This window comes from Polyodon spathula, chromosome 12, assembly GCF_017654505.1.
Source record: "Polyodon spathula isolate WHYD16114869_AA chromosome 12, ASM1765450v1, whole genome shotgun sequence".
NCBI classification, from domain to species: Eukaryota; Metazoa; Chordata; class Actinopteri; order Acipenseriformes; family Polyodontidae; genus Polyodon; species Polyodon spathula.
In genome coordinates, this window is record NC_054545.1 from 8,602,791 (window position 1) to 8,626,387 (window position 23,597).

General features: G+C 36.9%; 1 protein-coding gene across 4 annotated transcripts in view; it reads right to left on the reverse strand.

Moving 5' to 3' along the window:
- LOC121323979 (disheveled-associated activator of morphogenesis 1-like) overlaps positions 1–23,597 on the reverse strand; it is a 77,476-nt gene that overhangs the window by 49,917 nt on the left and 3,962 nt on the right. For 2 of the 4 annotated variants that reach the window (XM_041265337.1, XM_041265334.1), the window contains exon 1: positions 9,747–10,004. The exons of the other annotated variants lie outside the window; for them this stretch is intronic. The gene's annotated coding sequence lies outside the window, so the exon portion shown is untranslated. Of the gene's footprint in view, positions 1–9,746; positions 10,005–23,597 lie in introns of those variants that run through there. 4 annotated transcript variants of the gene reach the window in all.

A 23,597-nucleotide genomic window follows, 5' to 3' on the forward strand; every position in this document is an offset into this window, starting at 1 on the left:
CTCACTAATAATAGGGTACGTCGCAAAATTAAATGAAAAAATAAGAGTTTTTTTTTTTTTTTGAAACAGGAAGATGACATCTGAAATCTATAACCATTTATTACAATCCAGTGGGCTAACATAGTTACTTTTTCAGGTCTCCGATTTATTTAGTGATTACTTCATTCTCACATATGTCAATCACACCACTCAAATGAAAGAAGACATAGTGATTCGCTTCACATGCTCAATCTTCCTGAATGGATAGTGCAGCCATTTTCTATAATTTCTACAAGAAATGGACCTGCAAAATTATTTCAAAACCAGAGCCACATTCAACTGGTCCCACTTCCGTGTTATGTGGCCAGAATATGGTCATCAATACCAGCCATTATGGAAGACAAAGCTCCTGATGATTGCTTTTTCTACCTCATACTTAGTGGAACAAGTTTTCAGTCAAGTGATGCACAATTATCAACATTGTCAGGTTTGGTGCTCTTTGGCTGAAACTCACCAACTTCACTCCTGATATTGAACATGTAACCCTTCAAACTAAGTAAAGTGGGAGTCTGGGGTCTCTGGGAGGGCACTGATCTGTAAAAGTCAGGAAATCCCAGTCATCTGCAAACACATTTCTGGCACTGGCCCCCAAAACAGCCATACCTCTTACCTGGTTTTAAAAAGAAATCTATATCCTTCAGTTCCTATCCTGGGAATTTACATGCTATGCGTTCAATAAATAATTAAGTTCCAGAACATAAAATATTAAAACTTCATCTGAAAGCCTTGCAAGTAATACTCAGTCCCAAGACAACGTTGGAAGTAACATACTCTATCGTTAGGCTTCTACTGCATAATGTACCAAACTGCTTTTGTTATACCTGTAAGTAGTTTTAATGGTATAGTTCTTTGATCAGAAGGGCTAAGGGCTATGACACCTTCTGCTAATCATAACTTTTAAACTGTACTGTTATTTACCTATGGCTCCATTGTCCATTGTGCGCACACTCCATTGTCTGAGGTTAAAACAGCTGTTACTTCTAACAAAGCTTTCCATTATAAAATGGGGATGATCTCCAATGCACCCAGAAATATGAAAGCAAGGGCACACAAAGCAGTAGTTTACTGAATCAGAATATGTCTTCTTAGTTTTTTAACTATAAACTATAAACACAATCCAGCAAAGTGACTCTTTACCTTTTGGTGGTATGTTTCACTTAATCTTGCTCGGTTTCATCTTACAATAAGTTGGGAGGGTTAAAGGTACCAATAAGTCAGTCATATTGTAACGTGCAAAGTGTATTACCAAACTGAGCAGGGCGTGGATCTAAGAGTGATAAATGTTTCAGGTTTCCACAGACCTGCCGTGACTGGAGAATCTGCTCAGTTGAAGGAGCCGTGTAAAACATGCTTTTTTCATGCCTGTACATTTTACAGCATACCTTTAGATAAGGGGAGGGGGGCAGGGGTGCACGACGACAGTGGAAATAGCAGAATGTCATCTTGCAGAAAAAGCAAGCAAAAGAAAATAAAGGAAGCCTTTCACGTTGTCCTTTCTGGTCCCCTCTTAAAAGAAAGCCTTCAATCTTTTCAGCAAAGATGTCTTAAGGTTATAATATATAGAATGTTAGAAAAGCATAGGGCAGTACAGATTGTATTGTCAAATGCCAAGTTTCAAACTGTCTTGTGCTCCCACCATCACACTATCTCTCTCGGCCTCCCATAAGATACTTTTAAATGATGTAAAGCCCTTCACTACTTTTCCCATCAAGATTCGATTTATGTGGGAATCACCTATGAAATGAATATCAGTTGACCTTTTAAACATTATATATTTTCTTTAGCTATACAAATTTGCATAGAGCCTCCCTTACCTGAATTCTGTGAATCAGCAGTATGCAATAATTACCTATTAAACTCATTCAGGTAGATGGCTTTCAGTCATGACCTGTCACTAACCTACCATTCAGAATATACCTGGTAGTATCCCACATACTCCACTATCAAAAACAATAACCTTATATTTCAGTAGAGTGCCTTACACAGTCAAAAAGATAAATCATTCCTTTCACAAAATCAAAGACAATCTAAATACTTGACATTCTAACAGTAGGGTTGTCGTGTTAGTCTTATTTGAAGATGACTTAATACAAGAATAAACTCTGCTGTATAGATAGATTCCTTCTATTCGGAATATAAATGGACTGCATAGAATCACAGGCTGCAAACTTAAAGTAGTTTAATTTGCTGGAGTCACAAGCACTGACAAGTATTCAATTGTAGAAACAAACACACTTAGCCTTGCAGCGGCATCAGAGGTACGTAAAAATAAATTCCACTGAACAGAATCTGCCCCTACTCCCTAATTCTTGAGCAATGCAGTCGGCTCAGCTCACAGACCAGGTGCACTCAAATCCTGTACAGTACATAACTGAGGTTGCTGTGAAATTCCTTACCAGTCACCAGACCTAATTCAGCATTTTCCACTCCATGCCATTTCTTCCTAATCTGTAACATACCATACTTGCTCGAGTATAAGTCAAGAAATTTAACCCCAAAACACAATCCTGAAGTTGGGGGGGGGGGGGGGGGGGGGTCGACTAATTCAAAACCTTGTCAGCAAACCTTAGTCTGCAAAAGTCATGGCCAGTGTGTGGTTACTACAATCCCCGCCTGTACCTAGCAGGGTTTAGGACCCAGGGGTGCCCTGTGCAGGCATGCATTCACAAGGCACGCTCACATACAAAGCCACGCACCTGCATGTCTGCTGGGAGGGACTGTCACTTGTTTGTTATTTTTATTTATCAATTGTTTGTATTAGCGTTTGAAAAGAAAGAAACTTCGGTTAACTTAGTTTCGAGAGAACGGACTCGTTCTGTTTCACTGAACATGCTTTTATTATTCACTACACTGCTGTGCCTATCTTTCCCTTGTGGATTACAAGAATGAAGATTTAATTTGGACGCTAAAACTTAGAAGATCTCATTGCTAAATGGGTGATATAAACACAGTTTAATCATTTTTTCTTGCTGGATGGCTAACTTTGATATTATTTTTTAAATGTGCAGATTTTTTGCTCCTGAGCTTGTAGCCCACATCCTGTATTTTTTTGTTTTCATTGTACTGGACGGTTGCTTAGAAACAAACGTAACATTGCAAACTTAAAGTCAGTGAATTCGTGTGGGATGGAGTTTAAATGCACACTCTCCAGTTAATATTATTCATTCTGAATTAATTGTTTGTTGTGGTTTTTGTTGCACTGAATTGCGCATGCTTGCCTGTGCAAGTGCTGCATTTGTTTTGTTTTTTTCTGTATGTTCTTTTTGGATGAAGTGCAAATAGTTTCTTGTGCTAAGCAAATAGTGCAAGTTATCTGTTTTTTTTCTGTCAGTCAGTCCTTCTGTATTTAAATATTTTAGCTATTCTTGTATTTGGCACAGTAACTGCTTCTGTGGAAACAGCACACCTCCACTGACATTGTTGTGGGCAAATCCTTGTCACCCTCGTAGCCAGAGAAAATGCTTCTAATTTCTCTCCAATCAAAACGCAAACATCTCAAGATTTGGCGAAAACGATTCCGTAACATTGTCTATTAAAAAAAAGAAAAAAAATCTCAGGTTTGTTTACATCTAGGAGCTGTCACGTAAAACACAAACACAGACCACACCACACTACCTCCTACATTCCATTGAAATGCACACTTCCAAGTGGGCTAGGAAGGAAGTTGGGGTGGCGATTGTATACTAAAATAATATTATTGTAGGCTATACCAAAAAAAAAAAAAAATGACTATTGTAAATACGTGTCAAGATGACGCATCTGGTGGTTCTAGGTAGAAGTGCCTGTAAAAGTTGTTATTTTTGCAAATCTGCCGCTTAAACGCCATCAGGATATCCAAATAATTAACACCTGAAGTGGACTCTAACAACAGTTTCGATTTCAGGAGTTAATTTTGTTTTCTGTTTCATTAAACTTACCATCTGTTTCAATAACAAATTATGAATTGTTTTGTTTTTTTTTGTTTTTTTTAAATGTATACCCGAATCTCACCCTCACAATAGGGGGCTCGACTTTTACACAAGCTCGACTTTTATTCGAGGGAATATGGTACTTGCTTAAAGCACCACTAAATGTCTAACCAGCTAGCAGAACCCAAATGACAGATCCGCTAATCTGCTTTAAATTTCCTCAGACAAAGCTGTAGACAAATTATAAGCTTGGCAATAAATACAAATGGCAAATGTAGAATTAAAATCAGAACCACTGAGCACTAGAGCACAGTACTGTACTGTACCCTATAATGCGATAAATGTAGTTAAAACAATTTTAAATGGTTTGCTTTCAGTTGCCGATATGCATACTTAAATGTAACAGGTAGTGTCACGTTCAATGATAAAACTAATTTACAGGTTAATTTTCCTCAGGTTTAGTCTGTTCTGACAGAGTCCTTAACCTCTACTGTGAGCAGATTTGGCTCATCCATTATGAAAGGCATTTGTTTCAAGGTGAGTTAATATCAAAACAACAGACTTACATTTACAGCAATGGATAAAGTGTATCGCTTCTTGGCCTCTTGGCTAAGAGGAGTTTGGCTCGTCCATAGCCACTGATCAAAGGCGGCAAGGTTTTTTTGACGAAAAAACACACAAACACACAAAAAAAACTACTGCTGCTAACAATAATTAATTATTAAATACACTGGAATCATTAAATAATAATAAAAAAAAGTTAAGGTGAGCTATAATTCATACAAGCTACATTCATTCTCTATATTTGATCTATCAGAAATAACTGTAGATATTTTGTATTGATGGTACAACTTATCATTCATAATTTGACATTCACCCCCATCCTTGAAAATCTGTTATTGTCTTTTTAGTAACTTGTTTCTGGGCATTTGCTACTTTATAAGCCAGTTGGTTGACAGTTTTAATTCAGTTATGAAAAACAGTCTGTAAATAGTCACTGTAGAAAATGTTGAGGGCTGGAGCTTCAGACAACATCAGACACTGACAGCTAAACAAGCACTATTTTTGGAAATGGTGGCTAGCATTTCTTTTAATGTTTTTTTTTTTTTTTTTAAAGCACGTAATGAATGTATTTTTTACGCTCAGCCAAGCCATGTGTTTGGATTAGAATAATTTAGCAAACCATTTTCCAAACACAAAAAATGTTTGATTTTAGTTAAAATAACTTTTTTTTTTTTTTTTTCCAGGGCTACAGTTTTAAAAGCAACAGTTTGATTACAGTATGTTTGTATATTGTGGGCAATCCTCGCCATATTTAAACGAAAGCAACCCCCGAATGGTTGTCTCATCATTTGTTGATGTAAACAGGATTGTGAAGTCATTCCTTGCATCAAGCAACACTAAAGCTTCAATTAAACAGATCACGGCCTTGGACTGGAATGGTCTTGGTCAACCCTTCCATGCACGTCCTCATACGAGGCTGTAAAGAAAGTGACATTTAAACACCCGTGTGGGTGAAAGGGTTAATGCCTACAATTGTTTCACAGACTTTCACGGCGCACCAGAGTCATACATGATTATCATACAGAGTTCCTTTTAATTAGCCCTCGGTATGAGGAACAGAAACCAGAGTGACAACACAACCACAACAGGGGTGTAATTGTGCACCTCCACATTCATGAAGAGATGGAATGAGGAAGGATGTCCTACTTTAGTGTTTATTTACCTGACTGGATGAAACAGTTTCTGCCAAGCTGAGATAAGATCCTCGGCCCATCACCAGAAGCTAAGCATAAACCATATTTTGAATACTTCAGACCCGGAGTACAAAGCACGACAACTGTGGGTTATGTAGTATGGCTCCTCTGCTTTGTTTCATATTGCTCTTTTGTTCATCATATTCCCAGCTTACTTCTAAACATATATCCAAGTGTCTTACAAATGCAGCTAGATTTTCAGCTTGGATATTCTTGGATATTCTAGCCATGTGCATAGAGAGGAGGCCAAAGCAATATAAACACTGAATGGTGAATGGTGAATGGTGAATGGTAAAGGACATGTTACCTAAATCAGGTGAGGTAAGGAAGTGTTTTTGTGGATTTAATACAAAAAAATATATATAATTATCTTCTAATCACCTAAGACCCACCTCTGTGAATATCAATTAACCATTAACAGCATTAAGCATAGGTGACTAGACAGCAGAGGGGTTGCATTGCTAGTCATAGCTTCAGCTCAAACACCCACCAAATCTGTCAATAGAAACTGGTGGCAGAAGATTAAATGTCACCCAGCTGCATCAACCTTTATCATATCTCTAGATTACAGCAATGAGAAGACATTTCAAAATACTGTTATATATAATACAATACTAATAATAATAATAATAATACAATCTCCAGTCTAAAATCAGGTCTCCCAATAGGGATATTGCACCTTTTAAGTAATTAGTCTGCTAATTGCATTATGTTAAATATTGCAACTAGCAAGGATCAAGCACAAGGGATACCATTTTGAACATTCAGCACAGCTAGGCTACAGGAAGAACCCATTTCCATAGGCTAAGCTGGGAGGCATTTTCCCTTTAAATCTGCAGCAGAAACAAAGCAGCCAAAAACAAATTGACTTCTGCATTGATTTTAACTCTCATGAAGGGCTATGGGTGACCTTCAGCTACTTCCATACTTATTTTATGTTAGTAAATGTCATTATGGATGATATTAAAGTTATGTAATCCAGTCAGGTTTCTGTAAACAAAGGCTGACAAAATGAATGTTGGCTTTACAATGTGGACAAGGACAAACCTCCACTAGATGGGAAGTTGAGCCCTACATCCTCTTTGCACAGTGATTCATATGTCATGGGCACCAGTGTCATCCATAACTTATAATCAAGTCCATTTCTATTTTAAATCTCACATTGTGACAACAAATACTGCCTAGCAATGCAGTATATTTTCCTAGCAGGGGTGGTGTACTTACATCCTGCTCCTTTATTTATTTGTCTCAACATACTGTCTCTGTCCAGTAGTTAATGAGAATCCCCATTAATGGGATCAGATAGGGACAAACAATAATATCTTTATACATGAAGTCATGCAAGTTACTTTGTGGACCAGGTTTTTTTGTCCAAAATACTTTTAACAGTTTAACCAGGAGTAAATATATAGTCCTGCCAAAACATCATTCAATGTTTGCATCTGATAAAAAATTACTTTTTGAAAATGCTGGCCTGAATTATGATGCCTTCTGTTTATCTACAGATCAGGTATAGTGTTGCCAGCTAAGTGTTTCATCGTCATACTCTTCCACTGATGCGATTCCATGCCAACCAGCCTAAATTGTACACCTTGCACAAAGAAATAACCCAAATTGAACAAGCTAAATAAATTAATAAAATTCACGATATAATGCCCTATAACCCTTGATAAAATATACTGCATGCAGTGGGAACAGAAGATGCAAAATCCAAAATAAACAGACTTGCCAACTTCTAAATCTTATCAGTTTTTGTTCCCCTAAAAAACAGGCGCCATAAAACATGAGCTCAAACAACATATCCTTAATTTTGGAATCTCATCATCTTCCTTTCACATGGTTGGTGTCCCTCATTAACTACGAAGACAAGTTAGCCAATGCAGCAAATGACGACTGATCATTAAAAGGCACAAAATTAAAATTTCTCTCTGTGAATCCTGTTCATTTCTCATACAGCTCCATTCTGTGACCTTGATTTATTGACTACACAGGCCCTCCTTGGTTGCTAGGCTTTTTCCATTTCAGTGCTTCCCATTTCATCACTATTCCCTGAGGACAAGCTGTTAAGATTGTGAAAGAGCGGTGTGAGTAATGAGTTTTTCCAGCTAAGCCTCTAATGAATTTGCTGAGCCAATGGGAGAGAGTTTTACTGAATATTTATGTACTGTACATCAATACAAGAAGGCCCTCTACTACAGTTGCCATGGTGATTGCTGCTTGATGCACATATGCCACTGCTCTAAATATGTGCTGAAGAGCGATTTAAAAAATAGGATTTTCTTTGAGTAAATGGACTTAATTGTCCTTAATACAACAACTGCATAGGTCTGCAACACACTTACTGCATTAAAAAGTCAGTGGCAAAAATATACAACGTGTCAATAACTGTGTCACTTTCCAATTTATACCTCTGTTCTCCTTGAAAACATATGGAGTTGGTGGTTTGAGTGACGAACTACAGGTATGAAAGAATTATAGAAGACGTTCTAGAAGGTGCTATTAGATATTTAGATTTTTAATAGAAATGAATAGAAATTTAAATAGAATGATTCCCCCCCCCCCCCCCCCGAAAATGAAACTAAAAGGTTTATAAATAATAAAGCTCTCACAGTTAATTTAATTACCTAATCAAACTTGCCTGGACAACAATCAATTAATCAATATCTATAACAACAGCACTCAAAGTACCACAATGATTAGGCTGTTGACCGGATAAGATAACAGATGCAAAGCATGCAGTATTTCTACAGCTACAAGCATCTATCTCCTCTTCAGCTATGAGACACAACAGAGAACACTGAGTGATGAGTTTTGTTTGTTTACACCTAAAACAGCGAAGGTCAACCGTTTCCACAGACAATAATGTTGAGACAGATCCAACTCACCACCAGCCTTTCACCAACAAACACATACTGAATATCTTTTTAGAATTATAATTTATTAAAACTACAAACATTGCAGTTCCTGCTCTTTGCTTGGTCCTAAATTGTGTCTACTTGGAAATGTATATTCCAAATATCTTCTAACCAAAAACTATCCACTATTGTTAAAAAAAAATCAACAAAATAAATTTTCAAAACACAATGAAGATACAGTTGACAATCACTGACAATGACTGCATGTCTGTTACCAAAATTGCAACCTCAAGCCTCCGCCTGCCACACCTCATAAGAAAAAAATATATGTAGGTTTTAATTCCATTCAGTTAAAATTAATCTCTGACATGAATCAATTTTTCCATATTAAACATGAGGAGTACAGCAAGTCAAACCATTTTATAATACCCTACCAAATACATGCTTCACTGAAGCAATCTCCTGAACTACAAGTTTGCACAAAGAGCAACTGAGTTCAACACTTCGATCAGCAAGTATCACTCTCCCTAAAACTTGAAGCATAAGTCACAGAGGGTCTGCTGTCTATGTATAAAAGAGAATGCATCATAACAGTCTTGTCTATTTCGAGCACAATATCGCCATTGATTAAAAACATCACAGCTGCTTATGACATTCAGCATGAAGACTTGCAATGTATATGCTTATCAAAACAGAACAACAGTCATCCACTTACAGTACTACCATGTGGAACAGGGCATTACACAATTAACATGACTTCATGCAGGTCTGTGTTAAACTGACTCTTTTTCCACAAAGAACGTTTACAAGAGAAAGTTGAACAAATTCTGGCTCTGCAGCAACGGATTAGCGGAAAGATAAAAAAGACCAATCCAAGAGAAAAGTCAGGATTTCTGGTCAAAGTATCGTATTTCGGACCTGAGAATTTCTTCCAAATATGATGGTTCTTAGCTACATTAGTTGACAATAGGATGATACTAGCCTGGCTATGACTGAAAGTGCATGCAAATTAACAATTCATAGTACTCTACCCAACTAAACAAAATATCAGCAACATTGTGGGGCTGTTGATCAATATTATTTTGTAATCACACCGCCCCCCCATACATTTTATTGTATTTCAATATAATAGGCACTGTGACCAATGACAGTGTTGCATACAGATTAAAATCCCCTTGTATATTTACCTGAAAGCAAGATGGCTCAAGGCTTACATCTCCCAATGTCTATACACAAAACAGGTAAAAGCAAATCGAGTTCCAGCACGTTTCACTGAACAAGAGCCTCCAGGTTTAGCATATCCTTAAAGCAGGTGTATGGGCACAGCATACAGCACAAACAAGTTCTGCTTTCTCTGTGAACTTAGCTAAGTCATAGCCATTTCCTATTTTACACTAAAACAAAGGGCTTCACTCAGTCTTACATCTCCTTTCCCAGCTGTGAAGCCAAAAGGAATGGCACAGATGTTGCTGCTGTGAGCCAGTCCCTCCCTCTTGGGAACACCCCTTTTCAACACTCTAGTTCTCATAGGACACAGTTAAAGCTTAGCCACGCCTTCTTCCCCAGCCTTTTTTTTTCTGTTGGTAGTGTGCACTTAAAAAGACTTGGCTTTGTCACACAAGAAAACCTGTCACATGGAATGCCTGGAGGTGCATGAGCGTGTGCGTGTCTGTGTTTGTGTGTCCGTGTGTCTGAATCCCAAACATAGTACATCAAGTCTATTAAACCCGTCAACTGCGACAAATGAGGGCAACAGTCTCTGTTCCATTGCACAAGATGAGATTTGAGTGATGTCCTTCATAGATAAACTCAGCAAAAGAACAAGGCTCAATGGCTTCTCCTAAGGCTCAAAGGTCTCTCGCAGAAAAATCTGGTTTCGTCTATGCCAGTACCACATGCTCTTTCTAGTTACAACAGTGTAGAAACAGAACGGGGGCAGATAAAAGCCAGAATAGCTGGCAGTGGAACATAAAACTGGACGTTTTAGAAAAATTATTTTTAAAACTATATAATCCTTTATTTTTCTACAGAACATTGTTTTTAGTGCCAGCAATGTAAGAAATCGGACCTCAGTAAGAAAACTTTACTTTTCACTTTGAGCAAACTGTAAACGAATTCCTTCAAATAAGGAAAGGCCCCAGTAAACCTTAGGAGATTTAAGCAGTTAATTAATATTGGTTTAAACTAGTGCTGTCAGTTAATTGCAGTTAACAATTAACGTTAATAAATATATATATATATATATAATATATATATATATATATATATATTAATATATATATATATATATTATATATCTATAATCAGCTGTCAAATTTGGGTTCTCTCACTACTTGAAGATACATGTAGAACTGATATATGTCTTATTTTAACTGACTGTCTTTTCAAAGAATCAGCCTAGTCGGATCTTCATTATTTCTATATCATGAGTGGAGACTGGAGACCTCTTTGATTAAGGCTGATTAACAGGCACCAACAGGTCAGCATACCAGAAAGCCCACCCTGCAGCTAACTGTACTGTATCTGATCAGCAGATAAACAGACGCATTATATATATATTGCTGGGTTGTTTTTTCTTGTGTGCAGTTTCCTAGTAACTGACATTGTATTCTGCGAGATGCAGGTGTTAGTGGAAGTTTTAGAGGAGGCGGACAAGCTGTGCAGCAAAATTGCTGTGCGTATTTTTACGCATTACATTTAAATTTAGTGCGGATTTCTGATTTTTTAATGTGTAAAAACAGCAGGTATGTAGCTTATCTGCACCGCTGGTGGCAGCGACTTTGTAAATGGAAAACTGAGCTTTCATGAACTTTCCCAAAGCAACTTGTTGTGCGTTTGCCAAATGTGAAATGTCAGAGATAGCCTGACATGCTTCCCTGCACATTCCAAAACAATATCTAAAACTCAAAATGGCACAGCACTGAACTACAGTTTGGCCCAGTTAAAGGCGAAACAATTCCATCTTACTGTACCATCTCAGAAAGTTTTGAAGCTTTCCCTTTAACTGTTCAAATGTACGTTTTTTGGAAAAAGTTAAATGAAAAATTAGATGGCATGGTCTACTAATTGAATTTTGATTGAACCAAGCACATGGTACAGTATACAATGGAAATTAACTAAAGAATCACATCTTCAACACTATACAAAGCAAAATGGCAATGACTTATATGGTCCCAAACCCACAACAGCATATTATGTCTTGAATATAAAAATATACAGTACAATATTGCATGCCAAGCCCTAATATAACCCCCTAAATGTGGATAATACATTAGTCAGTTAAATATGTACAGCTCTGTCTGTACAGAAGAGAGCAAATAAAATATGGGGTGAAAAAACAGTTCATGTATTATGTTGACTGCTCACTAGAATACAATTATTCTGTTCTCACAAAACACAAGCAGATGAAATCAATTGTTATATCCTCATCAAGGTATCCGGATTACATCAGACATTGTGTTTTATACACAACACAGGAAACACAACATGAACCCACATGTCAAATGAAAAACCAAATGGACACCATTCAGTCACATTTCGATCATCTCCAAAATGCAATCTCCCAAATGTCAAGGCAATAGTACAAATAGACCAGGAGACACGGTGACAAAACATTAAAACAAGTATTAAATCAGACACATTGTTATTTGAATAGCTCCTCGTGGATTCTTTCTTTTCTATAAACTTTTTTGGTGGGTTGTTAATTTCCTATTTCTTCCTATGCTCCCTTTACACCTTGACTGCAGCAACTAGCAATTTACTGCACTGCTGCAGATCATCATTTTTTTTACACTAGGCTTTTTACAGTACTATACATGTGCTCAGACTAGTAAGTCTCTGTGGTAAAATGTACTGAACTTAGAAACCAAGGGGAGGTATTTGGACGGTCCTTGTTAGAATTATTATATACTGGTTGCAAAAAATAAATTTACAACTGGCATGCTCAAACTATGTAATGTAATTTGAAAAAGCCAAGATGCCGTACTCACTTTAAATCACCATGTGGAATTCAGAATGAGTAGTAGTAATAATAATAATAATAATAATAACAATATGGAGCTGCATCAATGGTTGAACTTCTATACATACAAATACAAACTGTAGAGAAGAAATCAAACCAACCCAAAGCTAGATATAAGCCTTTCAATTCTAAATTTCAACAGTGAAATCAATGACCTTTTAGACATGTTCTTCTGTACATTAGGATAAAAACTGCAAAAAGGTGCCCTCAAGCTAGTTATAACAATGAACCGAATGTTTAAAGGCTTCTATAGATACTCTTCCCAATGATGGTTCATCCTGTGACTCTGGAACAAATTATATAAATCTAATTAGATGACGTAGGTAAAGTTTCTGACCCCCACTGTTACAATGTTATATGACTGGAAGCCCCAAGGAAACAACTCTGTGAACAGCTGTGTCCCTGTCACATGCATGTAGATGAGAGTCAGCAGTTTTTATTAGATTATTTTAGCAGGGCGAGTTAGATATTACATAATAATGGACTCCATTCAATTGATCTAAAACCAAATCATCCAAACACCGCCGCTGAAAAAATTGGAATTTGTATATCAAGGTTATGAACGTCTCTGAAGGAAGGTGGTATTTAGATACAGCAAAATTAGATGCACTACACACAAGTACATTTTTAACTGTCCTGTACGAATGGTACACTATTTAGAATTGCACTTATTCAGGTCAATACACTCTTCTGACAGTAACCAGACAGCACAAAAATTCAACAATTAAATGAACAACAGACTTCATTATAAATGTAATGCTTGTGCCTAAAGGGGAATTTGTGATATCAACAAATACAAAAAGCTGCTGTGCCAGTGGTTTACTTAAACACGTTTGTCTATTGAAACTGTAAGCTCAGGTTGTAAATAACTAGTACAGGGATGCAGTTTTGTTTTTCCAAGGAGATGGTCACAGAAGTTCCTATTCCAATGTAAATACTGTATTTTCTTCACAGCGACCAGGGCTGTGACATACAAGATCTAGCTTTCAAGTTTTCTAAACCCAACTTAGAGGTTTGTCTTACCTATCGAAAAATATGCCTTTTGTTAAATTCACAAAACAAAATGGAACATGCACTGCAGGAATCAATAAGGAAATCCTAGCACAAGCCCTGCCAGCACAAATATCATAACATGCATGAACACATTAATGACATCATTGTGTAATGAATGGGTGTACCTGAGCAGACTAAAAAAAACAAATTACAATACAATGGTATGCTGTCAAACTTAAGCCATATAATCAGCCTCAAAAAAATGCATGTGCTTCAGCTGAGTCAACATGCACAGCAGCACTGTTCAACAATTTCGCTTGTTCTAAAATTATTAATGAACATTGTAATATGACACGGACAAAACACTGACCTGAATGTTAATGCAATAGTGACGTCTGAAAGCACTGAACTGAAAAAACAACAATTGAACTGTAGTAGACTATTATCCCTCATTTTTAATTGATCCTCAGTAGACACATCCAGATTCCCTGAAACCATTGCCGCTTATTTTATACACTAGCAGTGCCATTGAGCCCAGTTTGTTGCCAACTGCTCTCTGGGGTATCCAATCTGATTTATCACCCTCCTATGGTTGCAGAATCACTACTGTAAACATTAATCCCATTGATGGGTGAGAGGCTTGAGATCTGATCCTGCTATTTTGATAAGAGTGTCTCTCCTGTTTTACAGCCTGGCTGACAATATGCAAATGCTATAAACTGTAAACTACTATACTGAACCCCATTAAAACATACCTGCCCTTTAATGTAAATGTGTCTAGAATCCAATAAAAAATTAACCTATTAGCATTCACCAATAACAAACATTAATTTGAACACATCAGTGCAAATTACTTTAGCATGTAAAACAACACTATGCGGTACTACTAACCTCTTCCACAAAAAGTCAGTTTAAACTAACAAAATACCAGTCAAGGTTACTGTGGGATAAAGGCCTTACAGCTTTTTTACCCCTCATTTGGAAACCAGGAAGGGTGTTAACTTTAACAACACGCTCAACTAAACTCCACTTACCGGTACATCCCGTAACAAGCTACGAAGCACGCCCGTTTGTGTTGTTACTATAAGCACAGATCCCCGAGGGCTCGGAGGGTAAAACGCCTGCAATATGGGGAAGGAAGGTGCAGAAACAGCTCAGCCTTCTTTTGCTTTAATAGGACTGTGCCTGCAGGCAAGGATGGGCAAGAGACAAACACAGGCTATCTAGTAGTAAGAGCAAGCCTGATTTGAAAGCTGTGTGTTACAGACTCGGTACAGAAAGAAGTGGGAGGATAGAGCAAAGGTTTGAGGCTAGAAAATGTACTTGCTTTTATCAAAAGCTATGCAAGGATTTTTTTTTTTTTTTTTAATTTTATTTATTTCCAGAAAAATCACAGAAGCACTCCTCAAACTCCTCCTACTGTATATATACCAAGGTACATATGTATGAGTTTAAGCAAGTAGGCAGGGTTGTGCAAGGTACACCTACCATTTATATATATATATATATATATATATATATATATATATATATATATATATATATATATATATATATATATTATATATATTGATATAATAGTATATATATATTATATAAGTATTTAGTGCAGTGATGTACTTCATAATCATTTTTCAAAAGAGACTTGTGTCTGTGCTAACAGTAGACATATCAGCAATCACAGATATTTCTACTTTGCTCACAGTTTTGTTAGCACTAGTTTCCCCGTTTTTCTTTTAAATTCCTTTTAGAAAACAGGTAGGCAATACAGGGCGATAAACTAAAAGCACATGTTGGTGAAAACGCTGTGGACTCTTTTTTAGTGCAGTAACTCCATATTTTACTAAACAGCCTACATCGCTGGATTCTTGTTCCCTCCTTTCAAAAACTGAAACATAAAATTATATCAAAAAGCATGCCATGGTTACAATTTAGACACTAGGCACTGACCAAAGTCAGTATAACACCCTGTGATTTTCCATACGAAAACAGGCTGGACAGTGTTGTGTGGTTTTGGTTCTTGCAGTCAGCTTTACAGGACCATACACACCCCTGGACAGAAGTGTGCTCAGTACATGCAATGCCATCCCTTCCCACCTCTTTCAAAGTACAGCTCTAATACTGAGACACTGCCAAATCAGATAGCAGATCACAGTAGCAGTACTGATGAGAACCAAAAGGGGCACAACCCCATCAATTAAACTAGTTAGTGTGGATTAAAAGACAAGCATTGTATTTTATTGGAAGAAAAAAAAATCTTGAATGCATCAGTCATCAAAGCTATTTTAATTTAATTATAAGTTGTGTTTTAGTCATTTCATTGAAGTCTACATAAAAATCAAGTTCATAAATGCAGCTTTTCTTCTTTTATTGTAGCTCTGTCATTAAGGCTCTGCACCATTTCAAGCCCTTGGAGAAACTGCATGCTCCATTTCAATGGGCTCATCATGCTTTCAGAGCCCATTTCATGTGACTGGCTGGGGGCATCTTCTCATTAGTTTTTACCACTATACTGGTCAGCTGTGTATTTCTATAGTTAATTCACACCATGGATTCTATGGTTCACTACCTTGTCACGGTTCACTAGTTGCATATTTAATATGAATGCACCAAGACAGGCTGGTCACCTTTTCACAGATAAATAATGCAGGTTTAGAGATATATTGATCAGCTTGGACCCATATCTTCTGCAAGGGGTAAAGAGCAAAAGACAAACACTTATGATCAAACACATAATGCAACTGTGCTACAGTAACTGAATATCCATAATTCTTACTTTGCTATGGTGATATAGAATTTGTCAGCAGTAAGGTCTTCTGTGCACATGTATTATGGGGGAAAATGAAAAACACTCTAAGCAATCCCAAAGAATCCCTTTCCAGTTGATTAATGGCTATATTTAAACATGATTGCAGTCTGGATGAAGACACAGTAGTGTGGGATGCCAAGGAGTGACCCCTTTCAGGAGTTCAGGATGCTAAACTTTACTTATATAGACTTTTACTACAGTAGATGCCTCTCTCCTACATAAAATGAGGGGCCAAGTGGTAAATTAAGACAGTACAGTCAGCACAACTTTATCGGGATGTCTCGGGAGAAGGACAAATATCCCGAATAAGCTGCTGTTGAGAGGTCACACTGTTAAAAGAAAAATAATGAAATCACATCATTCTGATTATACTTTATATACATCACTTAAAATAAGTCAATTGTTTTGTTTTTTTTATGAAAAAAATTTAAAATCTCCATTTTTTATTTCTACATTAAATGAAAAATAATTAAAAAATCACATCTTTTCACAAGGCGAGGCACCTGTGATGTTGACATGCCAACTTTCTTTGCAACAGCAGCCTGATGAACCACAGGAGAGACTCCTCATTCTTCAAGAGTTCAACGTGGTTTATGTCAGTCACAGCTCTGAAAAGCTTCTCCATTCATCGTTTGAAAATACTGCATCCCAATTAAACAAAGTGACATGCCAATTAAGCAAAGTAAACAGCATTGGGAAGAACCATCTCCCAGAGTTGTATCCCATTTGAGCAGAAATACCAATTATCAATATTCCGATTAGGTGGCGCCGACTGTATGGCTAATTTCAGATTGTATGAAGTAAAGATTAGCTTGTGGGTGCACATATTTTACCAGAAATGAACGGCCAGTCCGAGGGTAGAAAATTGGTGTCACAAAACAATTAACCAGCCATTATGGAGAGAGATAACAAAAACAAAGAGATCAGGACTAATTAACAACACACACACCAAACATAATAATGTATCCAGCCAGATGCATTTGAAGAAGCTCAATCCTGTCAGCATTATCAGATGCAGCCTTGTTAGTATTTTTTTCATACAAATAGCATATTACATTTTTTTTTTTTTTAAATACACAAAAAATAAGGTTTCAGATGCCAATAACTTTTCCACCCTAGTCATTTAAAGCACACTATTGTTCTGAAGTAAGGGGTACACAAAAACCACTTCACATCATTCTGGAGTTCTTAAATACACAACGAATCCCAAAAGACAGGGTCCCAGCCAAGACTTAAGTGGAAGCGCAGGACCCCACTGCTTCTGTTTCTGCCAAAGCACAGTTTGTGTAAAGCAGACTGTTCTCTTTCTTCCCAATCAGCGTGACACTTTAGTCTGTTAATTTGGGCACTCTGCTCTCATTATCATGCTAATCAAGAGGTCTGAAGCCTCTATTCGTCATCCAGTAACACGCCTAGTACAAACGCAGGCTGCAGCTTAGCAGGCCATTGACAGAAAAAAAAAAAACTAGGCCATGGCAAAGCACTGTGCCTGTGGTCAAGAGTGGCTACTCGCGGACCTTGCCCTAGATCCTGACACAGATAACGGATTCCAAAAGTGTTTGTTTTTTCCTGTGCTGCTCAACAGGGTCAGCAGTATTTCCAGTACTGGAATATACACCCAACTATTCATTTTTTCACTTTTATTTATTTGACTCATATATATATAAAAATGGGGGTTGACTTTATTCTTAATACAAGGGCAGTAAATCGCGACTGACGTGTATCTGGGTAACAGATATCCGAGTACTGACTTTGTATATCTGTGTGTGTGTGTGAGTGTGTGTGTGCGTGCGTGTCTGTGACAGGGTCTTCCTCGAGTCACGCGTGTGGGTCGCCGCTGTTCAAGCATACAGAGAGACTGAGGTGGGTGTTGAAACGCCGGCACAGGCGCGCAGGATTTATTAACAAAAACAGAAAATGAAAGTAAAATAAAGGCGGTCATGTGACGTTACCAGCGATGGTAATGGACAGAGGACAAATACATTAAACCGTACAAAAAGTGCAAAATAAAACACAATACCCCAAACTATAACTCAAAAGGTGCCGTGAAAACGGCAGGCCTTGCAGCAGCCCCTATCACAGCGATCGCCATGCTTTTATACTGCCGCTCCGCTGAGACACGCCCACCCGCCTGCAGGAACAGCTGATTGCTTTCAGCTGCTGCTCCACGCAGACGGGTAATCGTCCCCAGCGGAGCGCCACAGCAGCTAAACAATTAAATCAATATTAACAATTAACACAAAAACATACAATAAACTACATATTCCATTGTGCAAGGCTTACGCTTTGCCACAGTGTCATATATATATATATATATATATATATATATATATATATATATATATATATATTATATATATATATATATTATATCAGATGTGTATGTGTTTATTTATTTACTGTTAAAATGACACTCAAAATGAATAATCAATGACCTTTAATACTTGCTATTTTGCTTCCACAGGGAAGAATAAAATTCCTGAGCTGGAATTTAAAGTTAGTTCTTTCTTTTATAGTCTGCACAGGGCCTTACTGCCTTAAAACATCCATCTTACTGTGCCTGGGATTTCATTTGAAATGATGCCGTTGCTATTTTTATAACAACTGTAAAAACAGCCAAAGTCTGGATTAAATTTCCCTTTTGGTGTCACTATAAAATTTCTGAATTTATAGCCTACTAAGAGATAGAACAGAACAGAATGACAAATTGCAATAATGTTCTGCTAAATCTACTAAAAAATTAAAAATAAATCTTTTGATTATGCGGTCATTGTTGAATTAAAAACTCCCCATCAGAAGTTTTAAATGATTTTAAATGAAATTTTATAGTATGTTTGAAAGCAACCAAAACAAAAAAAAAAACTATGTTAAGTATACAATTCCACTGCTACTATTGATAAAAGGCAAGGTTTTCCATAATCCCATCATTTTCCATTCTCACACTTTATCAATGTTTTGTCTATCCTGTATTTCAGCTGACTTTAAACACACAGCATTTCTGTATCTCAGCATAACAATACTTAAAATAGGTCTATTTCTAGCACAAAGGTTAAAAAATGCACCTCATTTGAAAACAACTTCTTTGAGAAGTTCCTGTAGGAAATGCTGTCACAAACTACAGCTTTAGAAGCATGCCCAGCTTGGGTCATCGCTGCGCCTAATTCAAGCCAAAAATGACAAACCAAGAAACACTAAAAAACTGGCTGTTTATTTCGCAAATCGTTACCTAGAATACAAGAAAAGGGAAAGGATTATAATCTACAAAACTTTCCCATAAACCATGCTAAATGTGTTAAAAGCATGCCTGTACTGCACATGTTCAGGTTTGACAGATCCCAAATAAATGTTAAGCTTACAGACAATTTGCAAGTGGCCAGAATGGCCAACATTGTAACAGACAGATTCCAATATCTATAAATTTGAATCTGTTTGAGCAAGGAAATCTGCTCTGCATTGGATTATATACAAATCCCATTTTGAGATAAAGGGAGGTTTAATTGGCTCTTATCCGGGTCTACACAGAGAAGTGTTGTTCTTAATGTATTGCAAGGTTAATCCACTTAATAGGAACCACATCCGAGATCCACGGGTTTGAAAATATGAACAGATTTGGGGAAATCATGTCAGTTTAAAATTTATGAATCAATTAAATGGAAGTTTCTTTGACTTTCTCTTTAGGTTAATATTTAAAACAATTAAGGATTGTTGACCTACCCCACAAAATATATGAGCAGTTTCCAAAAAAGAGTACATTGAAGCAATTTAAAAGTTTCATATATACTGTGTGTGTGTGTGTATATATATATATATATATATATATATATATATATATATACACACACACACACACACAGAGAGGGGTGGGGAGAGAAACCCTTTTTCTTTAAAAAAGAAATCTGGGTCACAAATAAACACATTGTCTGTTTGCTCCAGGAAAGAGATTTTTATATTAGTTTGGCCCTCATGACACCAACATAGTTCAAGGCGACGACAAATTCCGCTGCTGTACCCAGAAAAATATGGGTTTGTTAAAGTGACAACACGTTGTAAAGTAGCTATATTTCAAAGTCTAAGACTGAGGACATGTACTGGCAGTTAATATATATATATATATAGTATATATATATATATATATATCTATATATATAATAATATATAATATATATATATATATATATATATATATAGATATATATTTCTGTCTCATACACACTTTTAATTCAAAGGTATATTCTTTCTGTGACTAATGGGAGTATTCAATCTAAAAAAAGGCTAGAGGAGCGGGTATGTTTCTAAAGCACTGGCTCTTGCCCCTCCGCCCCATCAATAACACAGCTTTGACAACACAGGAAGAAACTGCTAAAAGAGACTGACACACAGACATAGTGGAAACTAGCAGTTGACAAATAAATGTAGTACGTATGACAATACTAAAATATACAGAAACATGCAGGTGCTGACATTTCAGAAGCAGTGAACGAGGTCAGCTCCAGATGGGAAAACGCTCTGTTTTCTGGGTTCGGCTTATTGAAGATCAAAGACCTGCTTTTTCTCTCTTCAAGCAGGTGATTTCAACATCATTCTGGCCATTCAATCTTCTGCTTCTGCCATGGCAGGATGCTGGATGAGTTTTTCTTGGCCATACCCTTTTATTTATTTGATTAACACAACTGGCTGGAAGTTCAGTTGGTAGCTCCAGCCAGCTCAGCTTTCAGCTCAGTGTTGCAGCCAAGCCACCAGCTGCTGATAAGTCATATTCATTCGTCCTGCAAGGGCTCTCGGTCTGCACTTTAAGCACAGAACAAGGAAAACAGATGTACAACTGTAGGGCAGCGGAAGACGCACTGTTTATGGAGAGCGCTGAACTCTAATGCTGGAAAGTGTGGTGGTTGATGATTAATATCTGTATCACAACTAGCTACCACATACCTACACGTGATACTTGCTGTTTTCAAATTGCACCTTCTAAGCTAGGAGTAAAATGCAGTTTTAAATACAGAAATGTATAAATGCAATACAGGCCCATGCATGGTACAGTAAACTGCACCTTTAATTGGGTGCATGTCACAACTGAAGGGTGACATTTCCAGTTACAAAACAATAAGATGGTGCTTAATTATTTTAAACCCTTTAGAAGATCTTTTTAGAATCTCTTTTTAGAACACTCAGGCAGTTAAGAATCTTTTATTTATTTTAGAGTTGGAAAAGCACCACTGATATTTATTTACGTACAGTGGTGTCAGATATAAGATGATGGTTTGTGTGGTGATGTAACAGTAAGGAGTACTGCTATAAAAAATATATAGATTAGGCATAAAACCTTAATAGGATGCTAAGGGATCATCCTGTGAAACCAAATTCTGAGCAGAAAGAATGAAAATGCTGAAAATATGCTTTTACTGCTGAGGAGAGTCCGCTGAAGAGCCAAATGCATGCAGATCCCTGAGAAAACACTGCCACTGTGCCACCTGGAGCCTGAACCAGTGTAGACTGAGGTCACCAGCTTCAACTGAAGGCTGCAAATTAGTTTAGCAGATTCAGTTACCAATATGAGCGTCACAGAATGTCTTGAGCTGAAGTGAAGGAGAGTGAGTAATAATGGTAAGACCACTTCCTTGTGCTTTCGAAATGGAAATATTAATGTCAGGTTTTTTTTACACACAGTGTTACGCATACAAAAGAATAATACTGTCTATAAGTAAAATAGGTAACCAGGGTGACTACAGATTAGTTTGCAAAGAAAAGCCCACTCCCAGCTAGAAAAAAAAAAAGTGAAAATTTGACACAGAGCCATAAGTAGAAATGCTTCAAGGTGTCCAAGGAACCATCTCCAAAAACAAGTTATAGATTAAAAACATTTGCTTCCTGGATTCATTATCTTATGACACTCATTACAGTGCCTAGTGATAGCATGGAATCTTAGGCACAGTATAAAAAAAAAAAACTGAATCGGAAAAGAATCGTAATATAAATAAAATGGATTGTTCCTCGTATGGAAAGGGGTAACCATTTGAACGAGCGAAATACTCTTGGTTTAAGTACAAGGGTCACCAGCTCTCAGCTCACCTGTTATAACTGCAAAGGGCTTACTCGGCAATAATGGCCTCTTCACAGATAAATATGAAGAGGCCTCCTTGTTCAGAGAGGTGACAGTCTGTCCCCTGCGTGTAAAATAACATTAAATCAAGCTAGTGTTTGGTTTTACTGAACCACACTACACAGTGAATAGCAAATTCAAACAACCACATTGGCTCATTGTTGCTCACCACTGTAGGCTAATCTCATAGGTTACAGCTGTTCTGCAATGCCTGTGGCACCTGTACATTTTTCTTTTTGCTATACATCAATACACTGGGTATTCTTTGGACTAAAGGACATTCAATTCAATTTGCCAATAAATCTTCCTAATAGTTCCTCATCTACTGACCCACTAATAACGTAGTTATTCTTCCTTTTTTTTTATCATAGTTCACAGACCAGCCCTTGTTTTCCATTGCACATGTGTTGTTTGTATATGCAAACACACTACGGTTTATATTAAAATGCTCCAGGCAACCAGAAAAGACACTCTTTACTCTGATGTGTTATTAAACCTGCTTTGTGTGTTAACATTCTTCCTTGTCATTAAAACAGATCAGCTCTGTCACAATTGTGTGAAGGGTTGAAATTTGGATTTTGTCAGTCAGTTAAATATCAAAATAAAATGATAGCCTACTTCCTAAGGAACCAATTCACATTATGTTTTTTAATTATGTTTGTTACTAAAATGTAAACAGCTGTCTGTTTGTTCTTTTCATTAATGTGGAAATACAAGTCTGTTTAACAGTTACACAGCTGTGCAGTAGAAGTTATTTTAAGTCACACAGCATAACTTTCAATACAAATCCAGAACCTACATTTTGTATGTTGAAATTCAGAGGGCTGCAGTATCTCTTTAAGACTGTTTTACAGCTGTGTGGGTCTCAGGAAACTGGCAAAACAAATGTCTTGAAAAACGTATGAAAATGGTTATCGATATATACATTTTGAGCATTGCGTGACTTGTAAACAGTACAAAGGCATTCTGAAATATTTTTTCATATCTATAAGCCAACTAAAAAAGCATGCTTGAAACTATGCAAATATAACAAGTATCTACTGTAATATGCATCCAGGTGCAAAAAACGGCTTTGTATTGATGGCAATCTTCAAAAACGTGTTGATAAGTTGTACACA